Source organism: Sceloporus occidentalis, unplaced genomic scaffold, assembly GCF_023333645.1.
Source record: "Sceloporus occidentalis isolate IW3139 unplaced genomic scaffold, rSceOcc1.0.p SCAF_1, whole genome shotgun sequence".
NCBI classification, from domain to species: domain Eukaryota; kingdom Metazoa; phylum Chordata; class Lepidosauria; order Squamata; family Phrynosomatidae; genus Sceloporus; species Sceloporus occidentalis.
In genome coordinates, this window is record NW_028316981.1 from 305,395,123 (window position 1) to 305,420,616 (window position 25,494).

Below are 25,494 nucleotides of genomic sequence, written 5' to 3' on the forward strand. Positions count from 1 at the left end.
GTTCTGCTCTGCCCTCAACACACCGGGTCCATGGACTTGGGGGGACACGCTGTTTCTCCAAGTCACCTCCAAGTCATTTGCAGAATCTGGCCTTGTCCCTCATGCTAAGGTTGCTCTTCAACCAGGAGAGCTGCATGAAGCTCTTCAGACTTGGGTTCCAAGTCTGAATCCTTGCCCGAGCCCTGGCACATGGCACACATTATTTCACACAAGAAGAGGGCTTTTCATAAGACTCCCAGGCTACCACAGGATTATAGATCTCATGGGAGCCCTTCCAAAACACTGGGCCCCCGTAATTTGTACCAGCTCTCCCTCCCTTACCTCTGTCAATGGTAGCCAAAAAAAAAAAAAATCACTAATGCGGCTGGAAAACAAAAGAAAGCAGAAGCATCTTACCCTCTTCCCATTGTACAGCATACCCTCCAACATTTCACAGGTGAAAACTGGAACACATGTGGCCAAGAAACTTGGGAGTGTGATCCAAGGTGGCAAACATTATTAATTAGGAAGAACACACAAGCTAGGAGAGACTGCAGCAGTTTGCTTTTGCCTGATCCCACAGGGAAAGGCAAGATTTCTCCCCCTCCTGGGAAGGCAAATGTGAAGATATTTGGCTGTTTGAGATGAAACAGGAAATCCAAACCATTACCACCCAATAGTCAAAGAGCATAAAGGAAGTGTCTGGGCCACCCTGATAATCCCAGAAGCCAAAAATAAAAATAAAAAATAAAAATCTCACCAAACAAATCCCCCAGGAATAAAATAAAAACAATCCACTGCTAATAAATTAAACAACTAAGAAATGTGTGCCCTTTCTTGATGTGCAAAAAAATCAGCTGTCTGAAGTGATCGCATCATTCGGCCTAATAGCAGAGCTGGCACTGTTGTGTACTATGCACTTTGACGTGGGAATAGAAGTAGGTAGGGTGGTGGAGTGAGACAGCAAAATTGCTCGCGTTGGCCCTGTTATGTCTTCTTCCTCTTACCTCCCTGCTCACCCCAAATAACTTCTCCCTTTGGAGATACTCAGAAATAAGTTTCTATAGCAACTAAACAGTGCTGTTGTTTTTAAAAATACCTCTACAAGCACTAAATAGCCCACATAGCTTGTTGCTTTTTCAAAGTCTGAAATTCAACACAATGCCAGCAAAAAGTCATTTAAAGGGAAATCCTCCGGTATAATTACAGTGAAGCGAGCACACACCATGTGGAATAAAATCTAGCAACAGCAGTTTGGCACATTAGCCATAACACAAGTGCTCCAGATCTCCACAAAAGTATGAAAGCAAACAGTCTTCCTTGGATCAATTTCCTTCAGGCAAAGGAGAATCTGTTGGGAACAGGTTGTGTGCACAACAGGGTGGAAAGGCCCGTATTTATTTCAAAGTAAAGGAATAGCTGAGTGGGTGGCAGCAGCTTGCACAGGCAGAGGTACACCTCAAAAAAGAACCAGAATAGCTTCCAAAATCTGAAAAACTAGGGACTGATTTGTATCTCAGTAGTGTTAGCATACCCAACATACATATGGAGTTTACATATTTTCATGTATGGAGTCAGGCAAGTTCTTAAGAGATCACAATGACCTTGGTGAGGACCACGATTAACACTAGGAGACTTTCTCATGGGAAAGACACATAGACCCAAATAGATGTGAAGGACCCAGATAATGCCAAGATAAAAGTGAACTGGGTTTGCTGATTGCTCTGTCCTCTCCCCCCCAAGGCTCTCCGCATATCCTCTTGCCCTGGAAATAAAGGCAAAGGCAAGAAAGCCTTCACCACCTACCTATTCCCCTACTGTGTTCCCAGCCTAATTCATACCCATCTATTGTGGTGTTGTCCTAAATTCAATCAATGTTATTGTTATTCTGAAGTTAAAGCCATCGGTCGATCTGAAATCCCATTGTTGATTCCCTGGGAAGACCATCAGGACTTTGTTAAATTGCAAGATAGCACCTTGTATCCCTCAAGGATAGGATCTCAGATACAAATATCAGTCCCAAACCTAGTCTCTTCACACACACTGTGCACAGAGAGCTTCTTCCACTCACTGTGTCAGCCTCAGACACCATCTGAGACACACTCCACTTTCCGTGGTTTCCTCTTCATTACAGGTAAATATAACCCCTCTACAACCCTAAGCCTCCACTCTCCAATTTCCATACTTTTATTTCAGTCAGCTCTGATATTGCTAATTGAAATACTAGCATGTGTTTGATTGCACTTTTACATATTTCCGAATAAAAGTCTTGTTTATTTAAGAAACTTGGTGTCCTACAGCAGTTAGTACTGGTAGAAATAGGTGGAAACAATCTCCAAGTTACCCAGCCTCTGAGCTAAGCCAGTGGTCCCCAAACTATGCTCTTTAAGGGATTTTGGACTTCAGTTCCCAGAAAACCACACCACTGGCCAACATGACTGAGGCTTCTGGGAACTGAAATCCAAAATCTCTTAAAGGGCACAGTTTGGAGACCACTGAGCTAAGCAATTCCCCCAATTTCTAACAGCAATGGCCATAGCAATAGCATTTACATTTCTATACTGCTTCATACTGAACTAAGTAGTCTCTAAGCAGTTTACAATATGTAGGCTAATTGCCCTCAACAAGCTGGGTATTCATTTTAGCAACTTACAGAGGATGGAAGGCTGAGTCAACCCTGGAGCCCTGGGATCGAACTCACAATCTTGTGGCTGCAATAATGGCTGCAGTACTGGCATTTAACCACTTCACCATCAGAGCTCTCTAAGGAGATGCTGACACAACTGGTAGGGAACCCCCCCACACACACACTTTTTTGGGTAGCAGTAGGATGAAATGTGTGAAGGGCAGACTTGGGTTGTCTGCAGCTGTTCCTGTACCCAGACATCCAGACACCCCAAATTTTCACAGAAGAAGCCCATGGCACATGGGACCAGTATAGCCAACATTGGCTATACCGGTTGAGTGTCAGGAACAACATCTTGAGAGTTACAGGTTTCCTGCCCCAGCTTATGGGTGCAGGGAGGAAAGCCATGTTTGCTTTTAGAAGCCAGAGTAAAGGCTAATCACAGTTTATCTTGGCATAATAAAAACATTGAAGTTAATTGAAAATGAAAGATCTCATTGGCTGTGATTCCTGTGGGGCACAATGCTGAGGGCAAAGACTGTCTTTCAGACCTTTAATGACAGCCACCTTTACTACCAATTATTTTATTCTAAAATTGAAAAGGCCGATGAGGGATCATGGAAACAAAAATTAATAGCATAATGTATGAATCATCTCCAAAGCTCCAAGTTTAACAAATACTCTGCTTGGGATGATGTGACCCTTACCACATAGCTACATACTCTCCAACTGTCTCAATTTGGCTGGGATAATCCCGATATATCCTCTGTCATCCAACTTCTTCAGCTGTTTTTACAAGGTCCCAATTCTCTCTTCTTTTCCCATTTCCCCCTTGTCCTCAGGTTTCTCTATTTGCTGAAAACTGAGTTCAGAGTGCAAAGGTATTTTTCACTCAGTCAACTCATCAGGGAGAAGAGGAGAAAAGGGCACAGAATCTTGCCCTTCCCAGTAGACGCAGGCAAAGGCAAACTGTTACAGCCTCTCCTCAGTTCTGTGTTCTTCATCATTAATAATTTTTGCCATCTTGATCACACTCTGATATTATTTGGTCACATGTGTCCTATTTTCATCTGTGAAAAATCAGAGAGTATGTAAATCGCATTACCAGAGTGAAAACTGGAGAGGGCTCATGCACCTGTAATGTTTGTATAGAAGACGGAGGAAAGTCAACAAGTTTTGCTTGTTGCCTTTAAAAGCACAGGAGCACTCACTAGTTTTCAGTGTGGGCAAACCGATGCATAACTGAAGTCAGTCTCTTTTCAGAAAGTAGGTGATTAAAGTCCTTCAAGAAAATAGCAATTGCTTTCACTCCCCTTCCCTATATTCCAAATTGGCACACTGTACTGCCTTATCTAACCATTTAAATCTTTCCATTGAAGTTCTGTAACACAATATAAGAAGCACAAGGAAAAACAGATACCCCTGTTCTACTTAGATTGCCTATAAGTACCACTGGAGAGCTGGCCATATAGGCCATGCCAAGGCAGATAGAAGGGAAAATGGAGATGATCTGAATTGCTTAACTGCTCCTAATTGTAACAATAAGAGCCTCATGGATGTACCCTTGATTAACTTTAAAAGGCTTCTCATCCTAGGAGCTTGACTTGAATTTCACTTGCACCCAGAAGGAGGGAAGTCATGTTCTCAGCAAGCTATTTATGGTAGTTTTCTCCTGGCCATAAAAATAGACCTATCCTGCATGGAAAGCAGAGTGGGCTGATAAGGAGGTTTGGGAACAGGATCTCCTGGCCCAAGAGCAAAATCAATCCAGTCAATTGCAACTGAAGATAGATTGCATTTAGAAGGCACCAGTTGCAAAAACCCACAAAGGGTAATTCAATTGAGAGGGACATCTAGATTGGCCAAGGTGCTGGTCGTTTCTCAGTATCCATTAAAACTAGTCATTTTATCATCTACCAAAGTGACAAATAAACAACACAACAAACAGCTAAGCAACACAAGAACAATTAATGGCATGTCTTCCCACCAAATGCTAAGAGCACAGCCTGGAAAAGTGACTTGCTTCAACTTCATCTCTCAAAATCTGCCAGTGGTGTTTCTGAAGGGTGACCAGATGTCATAACCACAGAGGAGGGCAAGGCACTACAAAATGTGAAACATTCAAGAAAAATGTAGGTCATTACAAAATAAAAGTTAAAAACACTAGTATAAATATAAATTCATGCTTCTAAGGAGATTATCTCATTGGCTTCACTGACAGGATAGGCCCAGGATGTAACTTTCTCATGGCAAATCTTATCACATTTACCTATTGCTGGACAGTATGCAGCCCATATGCAACCTGGACTTCTCTTGCAGCTTTTCAAGAACAGGATTTTCCCATTATTGAAACGATGTGGGAGAAGCCCAGGTTGCATACAGGCTTTATACTGCATAATAACATAGGAAAATATGCCATACCAATTTAGACCATCAGACTATTTACTCTAGTTTCCAGACATAGGTGGTCTTTTTTTGTTACAGGATCTTTTGCACTGGAGATTCTGGGATTGAAACAAAGACCTGCAGATACTCTACCACTAACATATCGCTCCCCCTCCAACCACAAAAGCTTCTGGTCAGAACAATCTTCAAAACAGCCTTGGGAGAACAGTACAGCAGCTTCTTTCTCAGTGTAAGTATATTGTGTTCCTTTTCTACATTATCTATTATGTTGGGATTATAGATGTTGCTTTGATTCATGTATACTGCTTATTATAAAATGAATTTTAAAAAATAAAATGCAAACTGGCATCCTTTCAGAGTGATTTATTAATGTACTCAAGCTTTTATATTCCTTGGAGCAAAGCTGGAAACTTGCAAGTCATTTTAATTACTCGAAGACTTAAATTTCTTTTAGCCATGATAAGTACAATGTTCTTTTTGTGTTGTTATCAGAGGGAAAGTGTTACCTTCTTTCAGAACCCACACAAAGAGTTTTAATGAGGTGTTGCAATGCATATGTAAATTGATTTATCTTTTTTTTTAAGGCAATGCAGTTATGGACTAAAGCTGTAATCCAATTCCCATTAATTTAGGAGCAAGACTATTTTATTCCATGGGAGTTACTCGTGAATAGAGATCTTTTAGTCAACTAACTGCCCTAGTTTTTCCAAACTTTTTTGTTTGCTAAATAAGATAAATAGCACAGACATAACAGTGAGACAGGTCTTGTCATCTGAGTTTTGCAGATTGGGGGTGATGGGCAAGAGAACAGCACTCATGGCAATGAATTATTCAGAAGGCTTGACCAAGGTGACATCCGGGGTGGAAGGAATCCTGAGTCAGATTTCTTGGGCAGTCAGCATCTAACTAAGTCCTTTCCTTCTCTCCCCAGAGGTTCAGAGTTGCCAATATGTCTGTGTACTTTGTTAAGATACTGGGGCTTCTGTTCATCAGCTTATCTGAGGGAAAGGAAAGAAGAGAAGAAACAAAAATTCATCATGATCTGTGAGTTTCAATGTGAGTTCAGCATCCACAGTGGGCATAGCAGTGTAACAGTCCATTATATGGAGAGATATTTTTGGGCAACTCCAGATATTTCTGTTGTTGATCATTTGAATGTGTAGCCCCTGAACAAGGACAAACAATGTATAAAGGCTAAGATGTGTTGGGCTTGTTGTTGTTGTTGTTGTTGTTGTTGTGTGTCTACAAGTTGTTTCTGACTTACGGCGAGCCTAAGGCAAACCTATCATGGGGCTTTCTTGGCAAAAATAGTTCATAGGATGTTTGCCATGGCCTTTCCCTGAGGCTGAGAGCATGTGACATGCCCAGGGTCACCAACTAGGTTTCATGGCTGAGAGGGGAGTTGAACCCTGGTTTCTAGAATCATAATCCAACACTCAAACCACTATGCAACACAGTCTGTTACCCTCCAACATTTTACAGATGAAAACATGTGGCTAAGCAACATCAGACTGTGGTCAACATGACAAAGGTTATTAATGAGGAAAAAGACACAGGCTAGGAAAGTTTGCAGCAGTTTGGTTTTGCCTAAGCCTACTGGGAAAGGCAAGATTCCTCCATTCCTGTCTTTCTCTACCTGCTGAGTTAACTGAGTACAAGCTAACTTTGCATGTTGAACTCAATTTGCTCTAATGAAAGTAAGCTGAGGACAAAGGGGGGAAAGTAGTGGGAGAAGAAAGAAACGGGGACATTTTAAAAGCAGCTGAAAAGGGGGGACAACAGAGGATTAACTGGGACCATCCCAATCGAACTGGGACATGTGCATATAGCAGTAACACTTACTTTTAATGTGTTCCTACCAAGCTCTAGAAATGCAGTGCAGAAATAAAGGATTTAAATCCCCTCTTTTTATATCCCAGTAGTTACAATTCAATATTTCAGTTAAAAATAGTTTGGTGATCCAGTTGTGGCTCTCCCACGTAACATTCAGCTTGGCCCCAAGAGAGAGGGAGGACTAATGGCAAACTGTAAACCTCTCATCTTCCAGAAGTACATCTTGATACAATATAAAAGTCTGTCTTTCTAATGAGAATTCTTAAAGGTTCTCAATGGTGAGCTATTTGGAACAGCTACTGCAGTTATGTACAACTTGTGGGCATGATTATGAAAGCCAAATATTGTTCACTGGCTTGGAAGAAGGTAGTTTGGGGAACAGATTACAGTCTGGGAGGGAGATATGGGTAGGGTGCTAACTAATCTCAGTTAGCTTATTATCCACTGGGCCCTTGGTATTGGCTGGGGTTTGGTTTCAAGACAAAATCTGTGGATGCTTAAATCCCACTAAATACAGCGGCATAGTAAAATAGTGTCCCTTATATAAAATGGTAAAGTCAAGGTTTGCTTTTTGGAATGTATATATTTTAAAAATATTTTCAAGCCGTGAATGCTTGAATCCGTGGATTTAAAAAAATCTGTGGATATGGAGGGCTGACTGTACATTAGGAAATGGGGTGGGGGTGGGAAGAAGGAGAGGCAAAAGAGAAAACAAATGGGTCCCAGAGCAGATCAAGCCTGAAGTTTCCCAGGAAGCCAGGATGATTAAATTGAGACTGTTGTATTTTGGCCCAACAATGAGAATGCATGAGAATGCAGGACCTTCTCTGAACCACCCATGATAGGTTTGCCTTAGGGTTGGAAACAACTTGAAAACAACAGCAACAATAGAGATATGCCTATTGTAACAACGTCATTATTTGTAGTTTTTTGTGGATTTTTCAGGCTATGAGGCTGTGTTCTAGAAGAGTTTATTCCTGATGTTTCACCAGCAGTTGTGGCTGGCATCTTCAGAGAATGCTGGCATGGAAGAGAGTGGGTTATATGTAAGATGCCAGCCACAACTGCTGGTCAAACATCAGGAATAAACTCTTCTAGAACACAGCCTCATAACCAAAAAACCCCACAAAAATATGGATGCCACCCGTGAAAGCCTTCAACTTCATTATTATTTGTGTTTGTGTGTGATGATTGGACTGTAATTCCCATCATCCCTCTCCATTGGCTGTGCTGACTAGGGTTGCAAGATCTTGCAGGCCAACAATATCCATGGGGCTGCATAATCTCTGTAAGAGAGGGCCTTTTTTGTGGCTTCTTCTAGATCCTGGAACAACCTTCCCTAGGGATGTTAGACTGGCTTTCTCCTTCCTGTCCTTTCATTGGTAGGAAAAACTCTTCTCTTCTCTTCCAGCCAGCACTGGGGAACATACTGATTTATAACAGGAGTTTCTTTCTCACTGTGCAGTATTACCTTTACTCTGTGCTTTTAGTTCAATGTTTTCAATACTTTTAATTTTATAAACTGTGCAGTATTACCTTTACTCTGTGCTTTTAGGCCAGTGTTTTCAATACTTTTAATTTTATAGACAGTTTAATACTATTGTATGTTTTTGCTACATGTGTTTTAGTTTGTATTTTTTTAACAATCTTCAAAGCTGACTTCAGTCCCAGTACTAAGGAATAAATAGAAGAACTGAATAGAAACTGCACCCCGTTGTCAACCAAGGGTAAGTGCAATGTAGATTGGGAGTTCCTGACTTCTAACTCCCAAATGCTAAATCTACCCAGAAGGAATCTTCATACCCTCCAACATTTTACAGATGAAAACTGGGACACGTCTGCCCAAGAACATCAGAGTGTGGTTAAAATGGCAAAAGTTAATGAAGAACATCAAAGAAGCCAGGAGAGGCTACAGCACTTTGCTTTTTAACAGAATCATAAAATCACAGAACCTTCAAGTTGGATAGGACCACAAAGGCCAGCTATTCAATCCTGTGCCATACAGAAACACCCAATTACAAGAATCCAAAAAGACGCCCATCCAACCTCTGCTTAAAGACCTCCAAAGATGGAAAGTCCACCACCGTCATAGCCAGTCTATTCCATTGTTGAACAGTAAAAAAGTTCTTCCTAATGTTTATGTGGAACCTCTTTTCTTGTACAGTTGACCTTTCACATCCATAGAATCTTTATATACCCACATTTAACAATCCACAGCTTGAAAAAGATATAAATTCTCAAAAAAGATATAAATTCCAGAAAGCAAACCTTGATTTTGCTATTTTATATAAAGGGCACCATTTCAATATGCCATTGTATATAATGGGACTTAAGCATCCACAGATTTTTGCATCCACTGGGGGCTTCTGGAACCAAACCCCAGGGGATACCAAAGGTCCAATATAACTGAATCATTGGTTCATGTTATTGCCTCTGTAGTAGCAGAAAACAAGTTTGTACTATCTTCTATGTGACTTCCCTTCAGATATTTAAAGATACCTATTGTTACCTCTCAGTCAACTCTTGGCCAAGCTGAACACACCCAGCTCCCCAGTTCATTCCTCACAAGACTTGGTTTCCAAACCTTTAATCATCTTGGTCATCTTTCTTTGGACAGGTTCCAGCTTGTTGATATACTTCCTAAACTGCGGCGCCCAGAACTGGACATATTAATGCAGATGAGATCTGACCAAAGCAGAATAGATTTGATTCTCTACTGATTCTCTTGATCTGGACACTGTACTTCTGTTAATGGAACCTAGAATTACATTGGCTTTTTTTTTTTTTTTTTTTTTTTTTGATGCAGCATCACACTGTAGACTCACGTCTAGCTTGTTGTCTGCTAAGCCCCTTAGATCCTTTCTACAGGAATTGCTTTCAAACCAGGTCTCAACTTGCCTCTATTTATACATTTCACTTTTCCTGCTTAGATGTAGTACCTTATATTTTTCAGACTTTTACTTCAGACTCTTCACTTCCTGAGTTAATTCAGTACGAACTGATTTTGCACTTTGAACTCAGTTTGCAGCAGTTGAACTATGCTGTGGACAAAGGGAGAAAGGGGGGAGAGGAGAGAGAAACTTAGATGTTTTAAAAGCAGCAGAAAAAGTGGGACAACAGAGGATTGATTGGGACTGACCCTGTCAGATGTGGACAGTTGGAAGGAATGAGTATTTTGGAGCTCAGACAACCACCATCCAATTTTTAATTGGGCTTCTGAAAAAGTGGGGAAATCCAGCAACAGCAGCAGAGTTACTATCACATAAGAAATTATCCTTGAATGTATTTCTTTCCTCCCACCTGAAGCCTCTACTGTCTCCCATCCCTCAAAATCTGCTGACTCTTCGAATTCTATTTTTTGAAAAAGCAGATGGCACAACCCTGAGCTTTGCCAATTCCAGCTACAGAGGATGTAGTTATGCTTCAATATTTTATGATCAAAAGCCTGAGATTTAGATAGTTTGATATACTAGATCGCAGAGACAGGAAAGTGTTGGAGAAAAACAAATTTTGAACTTCCAGTAAAGCCAGAAAGTCAGTATTAGCCATGATTGCCTTGGGGCATTTCCTCTACTCCTTGGCATCTCCAGGGTGAAAAGCTTCCATATATTTTGCATTGGAAGTTAAAAGTGGACAAGTCAGCTTAAAGGTAGGTTGGAGGTGCCTATAAAAACTACTATGTGTTGAAGCTCAGTTTTTTCTGTCTCTATGAATACAACGTTTTTGGGGCTGGTGATGCTTCCCTAAAAACCACCCTGTGATACCCAGTGCTTCATACAGTTGTATGCCTCATGCTGTTGTCTAGCTAAACTTGGCTCCCAAACCGAAATGGTCTGTTAGTGCAGGGGTAGGCTGAGCTACGAAGGAGCAAAAGGGGGACAAACTCATAATTAGAGCTTACTTTGAATTCTATTCTAAAAGCAGGTTTCAGAGCCAACATTTAGTAGTACAAACTTTTTTTTTAAATTGGATTGAAACACCATTATTTCCTAATAAGAGCCAGGGTGGTAACAACTTTACATACCATATATACTCGACTATAAGTCGACCTCATGTATAAATCGAGGGCAGGTTTTGGAGCCAAAATTATGGATTTTGATATGACCCTTGGATAAGTCGAGGGTGAAATTTAGGGACATGCAACAAAGGATCTAAATGATGAAGCAAAGGAAAACAATGCCAAAGAACCCACAAAATTCTGGCAGGCATAACCGTTTTGGCTCACACTAAATGCTGGATGGAAGAGAGAACAGAGGGAGGTCAGTGCTTCTAGGACAGATTGCACCCTTGTCTTTCATCAGGGGATGGTTCCCTTTTTAATAAGAGTTAAAGTATAGTATTTACATTGACCCGTGGATAAGTCGACCTAGGTTTTGGGAGCCAATTTTTTGATTAAAATTTCTAGACTTATACATGAGTATATACAGTAAGTACATATAATTAAAGTTAACAGACTACACATACCTAAAATCTAAAAAATAATGAATTTGGACATGTTTAAATTATAGATCTCTTCAATTAAAATTACAATGTCACAAAAGTGATACAATCAGCAGCAGTGAAACACAAATTATTTATTTGCATTATTCCCCCAAAGCTTACACAAATAGATATTGGCAAGAATTCTCTTAGCGAGACACACATGTGTAAGTCACGGTACACATGTGGAACCAAAAAGGCACAGTTGCACAATGGGCATATTCTGCTAATGGTGATAGAAACAGAGTTGAACAAAGTGCATGTTAATCCGTGCCTTTGAAAGTTGCACATTGTGCATTACAAGTTGTGGTTGTATATCCTAAAGTTTGCATTGTGCTTGTGTGTCATATATTGTGGACTGTGCAATGACACCTAGTAGCTGACATGTGTTTCACACTGTTCATATTCTATCTACATGGAGGCTGCATAGTACAGTGGGCCCTCCACATTTGCAGGGGTTAGGGGCAAAGCATCCCCAGGAAAGTGGAAAAACTGCAAATTAAAAAAAACCCTCTGTTTTTTGTACTTGATAGAATACCTTTCTAGGAATCTCTAGGTCCTCCAGTGAAACTTTGTGGTCAACATCTGCCATAGAATCATGTTGGAGGACCTACAAATCCCTAGAGAAGTGTTTTCTCTGGTAATCTCTAGGTTTTCAGGTATGGTCAGCTTCCAGCAGAGGTGTGATAGAGGCCTAGAGATTCCATCAGAAAGACAAATTTGTGAGGGACAGCTAGACCTCTGATGGAAAGGAAGTCCACAAAAGGGTGCCACCACTGAGAAAGCCCTGACACGTGTAGTAGCCCTACAGAACAAGTTACTCCACACCACTACCAGCATGTACAAAATAACTAACAGAAACAAGGTGCCTCTGAAAATCTGCAGAAAGCATTTCAATCCACTACAAAATCTTACATATTAGGAATTAGAAAACAGAAGTGACAAGACTGGAAAGTGAAGCAGGCATGATGATATCCTGATTAAACAATGGCAGTTTTCCAGAAATACCTTGAACCAAATCTCCAGAAAATATTGGGCTCATTGGCACTAAAAAGTATCTTTCTGTTAAACATTCTTCTCTAGACCAGATTTCTATATTTGGTGTGCCTTTTAAGGAATTAAAATGGTAACGTTGGGGTGGGGGACCCAGACGTAACTTGAAATCCTAAAATAGCAAAGAGTGGAACACAATGTATTCCAAGTGACTTTTAGCAGTTCACATGACGTACTGAAAACTAAACGTTGCAACAGGGATCTGACTTTAGCAGCGGTCCAGAACAATTACCTACAGCAATAACGAGATTAGATGGATTAACTTTCTGGATTTTTTTTAAAGCAACATCACTAAAATAGGTAACCCATCTGTGCTGTATTTTTTTGGTGCTACACAAGCAGCAAGGGAGATACCATGACTCTGACCAGTTGTCTGCAATTAGGGAAGAGACTGTCCAAATAACCTTACATGCTGAAGGAGGATGTGTAAGCAGTGACCTCCAAATATCATAGCAAACCAGAGAGTACCCAGTGACAGGTATTTGGTTTAATCAGCTTGCTTAGTATCAGTTCTGCCAAAGGTTGACTTCAGTCCTATTTCTGGAGCAGAATACACTTAGGCTAAATGCTAGCATATCTCTCTTCTGTTTCCTTCTCAACAGCCTGGTGGTATCACATTTCATTATGGGATGAGGTTTAAATATCAGACTAACAATTGGTAAGATATGGGTTTGGATGTGCAGCCAGGATGCTTGCTGAGTCATTCTCTATGAGCGATCCCATAACTAGAAAAAGTTAACTTTGGTTGTTGTTGTTGTTGTCAACTGTCCTCGAGTCAGCCTCAACTCATGACAACCCTGTGGATGAGGCATCTCCAAGAACCTCTGATTTCCACTTCTCCTTGGTTGAGTCCATCCATCTGGCATGTGGTCTTCCTCTTTCTGCTACCTCTACCTTTCCTACATTATTGTCTTCCCATGACAATGTGGTCAGGTCTTCCCATGATGTGGCCAAAGTACGACAGCCTCAATTTAGTCATCTTGGCTTCCAAGGAGAGTTCCGGCTTGATCTGTTCAAGGACCCATTTGTTCGTCTTTTTACCTGTCCACAGTATCCTCAGCACTCTTCTTCAGTACCACATCTCAAATGAGTTGATTGTCTTTTTATCTGTTTTCTTCACTGTCAAGCTGTTGCATCCATACATGGTGATGGGGAAAACAATGGTTTGGATGATTCTAACTTTATTGCTCAGTTGTATATCTTTACACTTTAGAATCTTGTCTAGTTCTTTCATAGCTACTTTTCCCATTCCTAGTGTTCTTCCAATTTCTTACTTGCAGTTTCCATTCCGATCAGTGTTTGATCAAAGGTACAAGAACTCTTTAACTAATTTGATTTTCTTGGACTACTCCAATTCCCCACTGGCTGAGTGATATGAGGAGCTATACCCCTAAACAGAACTAGATAAGATTCTCAAGTGTAAAAATACACCCTTGAACATCAAAGTCAGGATTATCCATGGCCCAGTACAGACGGCGCAAAAGTGCCATGCTGGGGCCAAAAATAGGGCTGGGGAGCGCGCAGCAACCACACGCTCCCTAGCCCTACCACATATGGAGGCGCCATCTTGGCATGGCGCCATCCATACACAGCATGCGATGATGCTGTCAAGCGCACGCTGCGTCCAAATGGACCAGCGCGCACTTGACATCATCGTGCTGCTGGAGGGTGCTTAGGACACCCTATTTGTGGCGCAAGAAGGAGCTCTGAAACGGAGGGCGCCTCATTCCTGTGGGAACAAAGCCAGGGAGAAAGGGGCTGAGTGGCCCCTTTCTCCTCTGGCTGCACCTGTCAGGATGTCCATGGGGCATGAAACCCCATGGACACCCCTTTCCAGGCCACACCGCTTTCCCATGGCCTGGAAAAGTACTGGGTTGAAGCCACAGGGGCTGCCGGTGAGGCTGCCCTGCCTCCAACCCACCAAGAAAAGGGGTGGCTGAGGACCGCCCCTTTTCTGCCATCTGTACCCCGCCCATATTACAGTATTTCTTTTCCTTTTCTTTTTTTTAATGTGACCAAAGCATGACAGTCTCAATTTGATCATCTTCCAAGGAGAGGTCAGGCTTGATCTGTTCAAGGACCCATTTGTTTGACTTTTTGGCTGTCCATGGCATCCTAAGCATTCTTCTCCAGCATCACATCTTGAATGCATTGATTGTCTTTCTGTCTGCTTTTTTCACTGTCCAGCTCTCTCATCCATACATTGTGATGGGGAATACTATTGCCTGGATGATGATTAGGACTTTTGAAAGACTCTCGTTGATAAGCATGCCATAAGTCAAAATGAGCTTAACAGTATATAACAAGTCCCAAAGGCCCAGCTCTAATAACCCACCAGCACAGAGGGGATGTCAATGAGAGAGAGGGCTCCCCCGTCCCCCAGTAACATCACAGTCTGTGGGATGCTCTGTCCACAAAATCTCAGATTGAACAAATATTCACAGATTAATGGAATTATACCCTAGAGTTGGAAGAAATCCCAAGAGCCATCCTGTCCAATCTCTTGCCATGCACAAATACACAATCAAAGCAATTCTGACAGATGGCCATCCAGCCTCTGTTTCAACATCTCCAAAGAAGAGTCTCCACCACTCTTCAAGGCAGCCTGTTCCACTGTCAACTCTTACCATCAAGAGGTTCTTCCTAATGTTGAGGTGGAATCTCTTTTCCTGTAGTTTGAATCTATTGCCCCATGTCCCAGTCTCCAGAGCAGCAGAAAACAAGCTTGCTTTAAGGTACCAAGCAAAACACTTCTTCACCCCGTCGTACACATTAGCAATTGTTGTTGCATTTGTATCTGCTTCCTTCCCTTTTCTTTTTTTGGTACTGTATAATTTAATGGGAAATACATGTTCATATATTATATGCCCCCAACATGGAGTCAGTTTTAAAAGTGGTATGTAACATACCCGCGAACTGCTACAAAATGGCAAGGACAGTAGCACTTTTTAAAATGTCCCAGTTTCTCTCTCCTCCTCTTTTGTCTTCCGCTTATTTCAGTTGCTACAAACTGAATTCAAACTGCAAAAATACAGTAGTTTGCATTCATTTAACTCAGGGGGGAGAAGAGAAACGAAGGAGCAGAGTCTTGCTCTTATTAAGTATACATGTGCCTGCAAAAGTAAACTGCTTCAGATTCTCTTGCCTTTTGTGTTTTCCCTCATTAATAACATTTAACATCTTGACCAGACTCTGATGTTCCTTGGTCACACATATCCCAGTTTTTATCTGTGAAATGTTGATGTAAAAGCTTCTGTTTTTTTTGGATGAGCAATTAAATGGGGTTTTTGGGGATACAGGAATGAGGATGGAAGACAGAAGCACCCAGAATTCATTTGTGGAAACACAGAGTAAATGGATGAAATTTTCAGGATAAAATTTGAGTTAGCTTTTCTGAGAAAAATGCAATAAATCCCATAAAACAATTGAGCATTAGACGGCTTTCTTCAATGTGTTTGCATTCACCACATAAGATAAAAGGAGAGAGAACTGTTCCTTCTAAGTTGCCAATATATGAGGCTTTTAATATAAGCAAAAACCCTTTCAAGCTAAAAAAATATCTGGAGGACCCAGCTTGTTGAGGGAAATTGGTTTAAAGACTGTAAACCGCTTAAAGAGTGCTGAGTTCACTGATAAATGGTATAGAAATGTAAATGCTATTGCTATTGCTATCAAAAGTGAGACAGAAAAGGTTGGTCTTACGATAGGTCAAAGAATAATGCCATAAATATATACGACTGTGTTTAAAAATAACTTTTAAAAAAATGAATAGCTTCTGTGCAGTAGGAATGGAACAACACAACTGAGATACGAAACCTATAATTGGCATGCTGTTAAGTATGCAAAGGTGTGAGCACATTAATGTTACTGTCATCGCTATATTTATTTATACATCACATTTTCCCCAGTTTGAGACTCTAGGCAATTTACAACAGATTAAAGATAAATTCTCTGGCATTCTCTGAAGATGCCAGCCATAGCTTCTGGCAAAACGTCAGGAATAAACTTTTCTAGAACATGGTCGTATACCCTGAAAAATCCACAAAAAAACTAAAGAAAAATTGTTTAAAATTCCAGAAGTGAAAAAGTTACAAAGTTATTAAACTATCAAAATAAATTAAAACCAAAAGAACAGAAAACGTTATGGGCAAAACAAAGGCTGCGTAGGCCTTCACTCAAAGAAGTGGTTAAACGTAAGCTGGCCAGGTGACTGATTTACACTATTTCTCCCAGCACCCCAAAACCCAGTAAGTTTTCTAAACTCTGGGTCAAACCTCTTTTTTTTTTTTTTTTTTTTTAGGCTTTGCAGAATTGCAGCCTTTGCAGGGTTTAAAACAGACTTTTCTACCATAAGATAAAGTTTAGGAGCTCGGTCATTTCAGAACAACTTTTACTCTCTTACTAATATACTATTAATATTTACCAAAATAACCAATTATCCCATAGCTCTGGATCCTGAGCCATCCTGTCAGTTGGATTTAGTAGTGACATCAAAGCAGAGGCACTGCGTCAAAGGCTGATGGTGTCAATTAAAATCTCTCTCAAGAATAAGAAAACGACAAATCCAGATTGAATGTGACAATCTGAAATGCAGCCAATATCCTGACTGCAGCCAACAGGTTTTCTGGTTGTCTCGTTTCTCCCTTGCGAGTTGCTAAGGCTGCATTCACACTGCAGAAATAATCCAGTTTGACACCACTAACCACCATGACTCAATGCTGTGGAATCTTGGGATTTGTAGCTGTGGCATGAGAGCTCTATGACAGAAGAGGCTTCAGAGCTCACCAATTGGATGGAAAGGAGAGATAGAGTTGGGTGTCATCCACCTACTGGTGACACTGAACCCCAAAATTCTGGATGACCTCTCGCAGTTGTTTCATGTAGATGTTCAACAGCATGGGGAACAGAAATAGGCACTTAGGGACCCCACAGGCTACCAGGTATAACTGCAGGTATCTTGCCAGGATATTAAAGAGGTGTCCCCAGCACCACCTTCTGGGTCTGCCCCTCAAAGAGGGACTAGAGCCACTGTAAAACAGTGCTTAATTAACTTTAATTTTTATTTATTAATTTTATTGCCAGAGGAAGGAGAGGAGAGGAGAGGAAAGGAGATGCTTCTTAAATTTTTATTTTTGATTTTTATGCCTGAGATGCCAAAATCACTGGGTTGACTTTGGGAACTATGTGCAATAATATTTGGAGAGCAGGGGTCACATGTGCTGCCTGATGTCAGGCGGGAAAACTTTGGCAATTTGTGTCTGTGTTCTTCCTTGCATCAAGACACATTTTGGCCCTCAGCAAGTGGAACCCGATTGGCCATATTTATTTACTATTTATTTATTTCATTTTTATGCTGCCTTTTTCCCAGAAAGGGACCCAAAGCGGCTCACAAATAAAAACATTTAAAAAACACATTACAATGAAAAACATCAAATAAAAATACTACAGTGCACCTGAGTCATACGCGCGTGCGCCATACATGGCTTTCGGCTTATGCTGAAAGCTGTGTGCCTCAATAGCACCTCGGGCATGAGCCCCATTGTTTTCAGTAGGGCTCCACCATATACATTATTTCCTTTATGCGGGAGGGGGAGAGGGCATGGGCGGAATGGATCTCCTGCATAAGAGAAGGGCACACTGTATAAATTTACATACATTGAAAACTACAATGCCCACCCCGTATAACGAACACCCCATATAAAAGCCACCCCATGATTATATATTAAAAGCCTGCCTGAATAAAACTATTTTTTCTTGGCAACATAAGGCACGGAGGGAGAGCACCAGCCTAGATTCCCACGGAAGAAAGTTCCAAAGGGTGGGAGCTGCCACAAAAACAAACAACAAAAAATGCCAAAAATTCCCCAAGTTACAGTATACCTCCAGAAACAGTACAAGAGTAATAAGCAAAATGCTACCAGTCAATGTTATTAGTTGAAAGTAATACAATTCAGCTTTTGAACTGCATTATTTCTAGTTGTCAGAGAGAAGCTAAGTTACCCAAATGGTTGGGAATTTGCATTATTTCCTTGCTAGCAGGTGGCATTTTGAAAAAGTACCATATCCCCAGGGGTGCAACACAAAGAGAAATACCACAAAAATACCTATATGGTGCTTATGGCAGGGGCGGGCAACTGTGGAAGGCTAAGGAGCTTTATACTCATCATGTCTGTAGGTCCTATTTTAAGTCCCAGAGAGGCCTTTTTTTAACAAAAGGAAGTGAGAAGATGACACTTTTCCCCCACAAAAAAGGCATCTCTTGGGCAGAAATGACCCTTGGGGTAAAACATGGTGGAAATACACTCCCACACACTCCTAAGAGAGTATTTAGGGGTATTTTTGACCCCAAGAGTACTGGGAGACCTCCACATGTGGTGGAAATGCCCTCCACACACAAACCACAGGGTATTTTTGAGACATTTGGGAGCAAAAAGATTTTTTGGGAAAAAAAACCCACAATTTTTTTATATTCCCAATTGGGCATAAAAATAGCCTGGGTGGCCAGATGTGGCCCGCAGGTTCCACTTTGCCCATCCTTGGCTTAGGACTTTATCACACGGGGGGAAATAGGGAGAAAAGCAGGAGTTTAAATGGACATTATCACACTGAGGATTTTCACACACACTGTGATTAAAGAGGACTTATCCTGGCAATAATCAGGTCATAACCAGCAACAAACTTAGAGAAGTATTGAGGGCGATTCCATGGTCAGAAATACTAAAAGATAAAGGAGTTCAGGACGGATGGGAATTTCTCAAAAGGGAGATACTGAAGGCACAATTTCAAACAGTTCCAGTGAGAAAGAAAAATGCGAGGTGTCTCAAGAAACCAGGATGGATGACTAAGGAACTTTCAACCGAGCTAAGTTTGAAACGGAACATGTATAAGAAATGGAAAAGGGGGAAATCACAAAAAAGGAATTCAAAGAAATAGCAGGCATTTGTAGGGGTAAAGTCAGAAAAGCTAAAGCACAGAATGAACTCAGGCTTGCTAGAGAGGTTAAGAACAATAAAAAGGGCTTTTTTGGATATGTCCGCAGCAAGAGGAAGAAGAAGGAAACGGTAGGGCCACTGCGTGGAGAAGATGGCAAAATGCTAACAGGAGATAGAGAAAAGGCAGAATTACTCAACACCTTCTTTGCCTCAGTCTTCTCAGAAAAGGCAAAGGGTGCTCAACCTGAGGATAATGGAGCAGAGGACAGAATAGGGGAATTTCAGCACAGAATAAGTAAAGAGATAGTAGAGGAACACCTTGTTAATCTAAATGAATTTAAGTCTCCAGGACCAGATGAACTCCATCCAAGGGTATTAAAAGAACTGGCAAATGTAATATCGGAGCCATTGGCAATCATATTTGAAAACTCCTGGAGAACAGGAGAGATCCCAGCAGACTGGCGAAGGGCAAACGTTGTCCCCATCTTCAAAAAGGGGAAAAAAGAGGATCCCAACAATTATCGTCCAGTTAGTCTGACATCAGTTCTAGGAAAGATTCTGGAGCAGATCATTAAACAGAGAGTCTGTGAACATCTAGAAGGCAATGCCATAATCACAAAAAGTCAACATGGGTTTCAGAGAAACAAGTCATGCCAGACAAATCTAATCTCTTTCTTTGATAAAATTACCAGCTTGGTAGATGAAGGGAATGCTGTGGATATAGTATATCTTGATTTCAGTAAGGCCTTTGACAAGGTTTCCCATGACATTCTTGCAAACAAGCTTGTAAAATGTGGGCTAGACAAAGGAACTGTTAAATGGATCTGTAATTGGTTGACCAGCCGAACCCAAAGGGTGCTCAACAATGGCTCCTTTTCATCCTGGAGAGAAGTGACCAGTGGGGTCCCACAGGGCTCTGTCCTGGGCCCAGTGCTATTCAACATCTTTATCAATGACCTAGATGACAGAATTGGGAGCATACTTATCAAATTTGCAGATGACACCAAATTAGGGGGAATAGCTAATACCCCAGAGGACAGGATCAAGATTCAAAATGACCTGAATAGACTAGAAAGCTGGGCCAAAGCTAACAAAATGAAATTCAACACAGAGAAATGTAAGGTATTGCACTTAGGGCGGAAAAATAAAATGCACAGATATAGGATGGGTGACACCTGGCTGAATGAAACTACGTGTGAAAGGGATCTAGGAGTCCAAGTAGACCACAAGTTGAACATGAGTGAACAGTGTGATGCGGCAGCTAAAAAGGCCAATGCTATTTTAGGCTGCATCAATAGAAGTATAGTGTCTAGATCAAGAGAAGTAATAGTGCCACTGTATTCTGCTTTGGTCAGGCCCCACCTAGAATATTGTGTCCAGTTCTGGGCGCCACAATTCAGAAAGGACATTGAGAAACTGGAGCGTGTCCAGAGGAGGGCGACAAAAATGGTGAAGGGTCTGGAAACCATGCCCTATGAGGAACGACTTAGGGAGCTGGGGATGTTTAGCCTGGAGAAAAGAAGGTTAAGAGGTGATATGATAGCCCTGTTTAAATATTTGAAAGGATGTCATATTAAGGAGGGAGCAAGCATGTTTTCTGCTGCTCCAGAGAACAGGACCCGGAACAATGGATGCAAGCTACAGGAAAAGAGATTCCACCTCAACATTAGGAGGAACTTCCTGACAGTAAGGGCTGTTCGACAGTGGAATGCACTTCCTCGGAAGGTGATAGAGTCTCCTTCCTTGGAGGTCTTTAAACAGAGGCTGGATGGCCATCTGTCAGGGATGCTTTGATTTGGATTTCCTGCATGGCAGGGGGTTGGACTGGATGGCCCTAGTGGTCTCTTCCAACTCTACGATTCTATGATTCTATGATTCTATGATTCTATGAAATTATTCATGGGATTTGTAGTGTAAAAATCTTTAACGTGATCACATGATTTTCACAGGATAATATCCGTTTAAACCTGCAATTTTCCCAGTGTGATAAAATTCTGGGAGAGAGACAAAAGGCTGCCTCATTCAGGTTGTGTCACTGTCATGTCTAGGGCTGTTGCAGTGAAAACTGGAGAAGGTGCCCATAGCTTCAACAATTGTGTAGAAGTGGAAATTTCAACAAGTGTTACTTGTTACCAGGTTGCATGACAAGTGGGTGAAATTCCCTTCTACATAACCATTAAAGGTACCAGAGCCCTCTTCAGTTTTCACTCCAGCCAAACCTAACTGTGAGAAGCTCCCCAGAGCCTGCACAGCCAAGTATTTTTAAGTTATAACTTGTTGCCTAACACACAACATTTCAATTGGACTTTCTTACTTAGTTACTTGGAGGTCAAAGCTGATCACATTACCTTGTGCATGGCAAAATGGAGGATTGCTCCTCAAGGACAACTTTTACAGCTTTCATTTTGTGGGGGAAGGATGGGACAGAATAAACTATTTTCTCATAAAGAGCTGATTGGAATGCTTTTGATCACAGCTAGAGCTGAAATAGCAAAAGATTTGGAAGTTGTCATAAAATTATTTGCAAAGATCCTGGCCAAATAAGATTTGGTCTTTTGCTCTTTCCAAGACGTTCACCTGTAGGGTAAAGGATAATAAGGGAGAAAAGGACTCAAAATACTTTCCAAGTTGTCTAGCTTCCATTTATTTCATATACCACTGCAACTTGTAATACATGAACCTTCATCCACACAGAGCAATTTGTGAAAGGGAAATACTCAGAAATGGAACTGTGTCAATAAAGGAGAAAGGAATCAATAAAGGAACAGAGATTCACTGATTAAACTGAGCCTATATTGTGCATTGAATTTGTAGAAGAGCCTCCAACGTCTTATAGATATTATGTATGGGGTATTTTAATTTGTTCCCTTTCAGTCTTTTTATTTATATCCTTTTCCTGTTTAGTCTGACTTGCGTATAGTTGTTTTTAACACAGATGAGATCATTCACACAGATAGACACAGACACAGACTCTCTCATACATACATACATACATACATATATATATGCGCACACACACACACACACATTTTAAATGAGAGCCAGAGTGGCATAGTGGTTTGAGCATTGCACTAGGACTCTAGAGACCAGGATTCGAATCTCAGCCGTATAAACCCACTGGGTGACCTTGGGCAAGTCACACTCTCTCAGCCTCAGAGGATGGCAATGGTAAACCTCTTCTGAAGAAACTTTTCAAGAAAACCCTGTGATGGGTTCACTTTGGGTTCTCCATAAGTTGGAAATGACTTGGAGGCACACAACAAGGGCAACAAATATTGAAATACCTCATCCCCAAATAAAGACAAGCAAATTCCTATTTACAAACTGATGCTATGGATCAGAGCTTGGAAAGCATTTTTAGAATACAACTCCTAAAAAAACCCCAACCAGCAGAGCCACTGCCTTTACCATGTTCAAAGGCTCTGACAAAGTTTTAGTTGCATCATCAGCACTGGGAGGATGGTGAAGGAGGGCTGAAGAAAGACAGACTTGATGTCAGGTTGTAGCAGTATGTCAGCAGTAAGGAATGCAAAAACCAAAGCTTGACCTGGAAAAGAAATTTCACTCTAGTTGATGCTACTCTAGGCATGCGTGCCTATTTTCAACAGGCAAGGTAAACAGCGGCTTCCTCTGTAATTCTTTATAGAAAACAGAAAAAAGGGGGGAAAGCAGATTACTCTGCCTCACTAGCCACCCCTCTGTAAATTAAAAAAAAATTAAAAATGGAAATCACAAGAGAAGTGGTGACTTGGGGGGATTATCACAGGATGCATTTGGGAATATAATTCAAGTGGTTTCTGCAGGAGATTCAAAATGTTTTTGTTTAGTTATGCTAACCTTACATGACCTGGTTGTTTCATTTCCCATGTGCATATTGTTAGTTTTGAATATAATATTTGCTGAAACACAGAACCACTCTTCCTTTTTGTCGTGTAAAAACCTATCCCCATTCTTTCTGTGTTATTTTTCTCTCTGGTACCAGATTTTCTGTTAAAGAAGTAAAGCCCAGAGACACATCTACTTTGTTAACTAATGCATACCTGTCGATTAGATAAAACAGCCAACAAAGAAACCAGAAGAACTTTTACAACCCTTCCCTTCATCCACTGTTTTCTGCTGCAAGTTTTTCCCCCAACGATGTAGCCTTTATTTTTTACATTTCTGCAAGCAGATACCTGGCATGAGAAGCAAGCAGTTCTGGACTGAAGCTGTATTTTTCAAGAATGACAAGGAAAAATAGCATTCAGCCCTAGGTGAATGGATAATGCAGCAAAAACAATGAACAAATGCTCCATCCCCATCAACAGTGTATGGCACCAATGTGAATTTATTGCTCCTGGCCTTGAAAAGACACAGAAGAGCTCTTTCATTTTATGCTTTGGTAAAGATGTGCTCTGCCTGTTTTTCCACGAAAGAAATATACAATAGCCCACTGTGAACCAAAGTGAAGCCTTGTCTTTGCGCTGAGATTGCAGATCAAACACTACACATTACTTAGGAGCATATTTAGAAGAATAGCTACTGTTCTCTAGTTATAATACTGTGGCTTTGAATATGGCATTCTTTATCTCACCTCTTTCCTATCCTTGTTCCCTACAGGGGAATCTGTGAGTAAGGCACTCAGACATCAAACAGCTTGAGATCTCAGCATGCAAGATCAACTGTACATCTAATGGGCACAGAAGCACATACATTAGTTTTGCAAGATGTCCTAATGACACAAAAAGCCCTGCTGGATCAGACAAAAGGTCCATCTTGTCCAGCATCTTGTTTTCTGTAGCAGGTTTTCTGTAGAAGCCCATAAGCAGGACTCATGCTGTCTATATAAGCTTATCTGTTTGCTGATCCAAAGCGAGGAGCTTTCAGTGACAGATAGTGAGTTGAGCCTCAGCCATTAGGCAGGTGTGTTTTGGAATCCATGGCTAGCACCGTGGTCAAATGATAACAGCTGTCAAGTAACAGGGAAAGAGTTAATGGGACCTTGTTTGATATCATTTTGCATTAGCTTGGCAGTTTGAAGCTGAGAACAGATGGGAGGAGTGAATTTTCCTCTGTGACTGACCTGCTTTCACAGCTCTTAGCTGTTGTCAGTGGGGAGATGGGTCATGCTTGCACGCTTTGATTTTCTTTGTCTGCTTCTGTGTTACACAACCCTTGGGAGTCCATCTAAAATCAGCTGTGCCCTGGGAGGGGTGCACCCCAGTCAGGGGCCTCTTTTAGACAGTGATGGGGAGTTTGCCAACTGGGGATAGTTTGGGTAGAATTAGTTGTTTAGGGGCCCATTTTTACCATTAACTGTGTGAGGGGATGATAGGCCCCATCAGCAAAAGAGCTGAAACACTTCTCTCCTGTGTACCATCTGCTGCATCAGTTGTTGTTGTTGCTGTGTGCCTTCAAGTCATTTCCGACTTATGGCAGCCCTAAGGCAAACTTATCACAGAGGTTCTTGGCAAGATTTGTTCAGAGATTTACCATTGCCTTTCCCTGAGGCTGAGAGCTTGTGACTTGCGCAAGTTCATTCTGAGATTCATGGCCAAGCGGGGGATCAAACCTTGGTCTCCAGAGTTGTAATCCAACACTCAAACCACTATGCCACACTGGCTCTGCTGCAACATTTATCACCAGTAAAGTTTATGCTATAACAGTAAAATGTGCCAGTGTTCAGCACCAAATAAATTGTTATCCCAAGGCAACTTGAGGTCTATTGTCTCGGTACACCTTACGCCAATCAGGAATCACAACAGGGGGTGAGATCCAGAACTATAGTGAGTTACAGAAGTACAGGATTGCAACTATCCTGGTTCTGAAGGCAGCATATCCTGGTAGCTTCCGTGTCAGTGGGAAGGTAAATCCACTTTAGGTTTTAGTCTGAACCATCCACAGAGTTAGCAAAGATGTTGAATCCTATTCCCTTGTTAGGTTCAACCTGGGATAGCTCCTTGAAAGTTCAAACTAAACCCAGAACAGGTTTACCAGCCCATTGACATGGAAATCCCCAGTCTCTACTGCCTAACTGAGGTGAGGAGGAAGTAAATGGGAATCTGCTAGTAAATTTGGATCTACTCATAAATATGCATTTATCAACAATTGTTGATCAATAGCAAGTACATTTCTATACCACTTATCAGTGCACTTAAGCACTTCCTGCACTGAAAAAAGCCAACAGCAATGGCCCTTTCTGTTTTA

At 41.3% G+C, this 25,494-nt stretch overlaps 1 protein-coding gene across 2 annotated transcripts in view; it reads right to left on the reverse strand.

Moving 5' to 3' along the window:
• The window catches only part of LOC149324185 (mitogen-activated protein kinase 4-like), a 101,923-nt gene that overhangs the window by 54,381 nt on the left and 22,048 nt on the right, over positions 1 to 25,494 (reverse strand). Inside the window, exon 1 of one of the 2 annotated variants that reach the window (XM_089497407.1) lies at positions 4,593 to 4,909. The exons of the other annotated variant lie outside the window; for it this stretch is intronic. The gene's annotated coding sequence lies outside the window, so the exon portion shown is untranslated. Of the gene's footprint in view, positions 1 to 4,592; positions 4,910 to 25,494 lie in introns of those variants that run through there. 2 annotated transcript variants of the gene reach the window in all.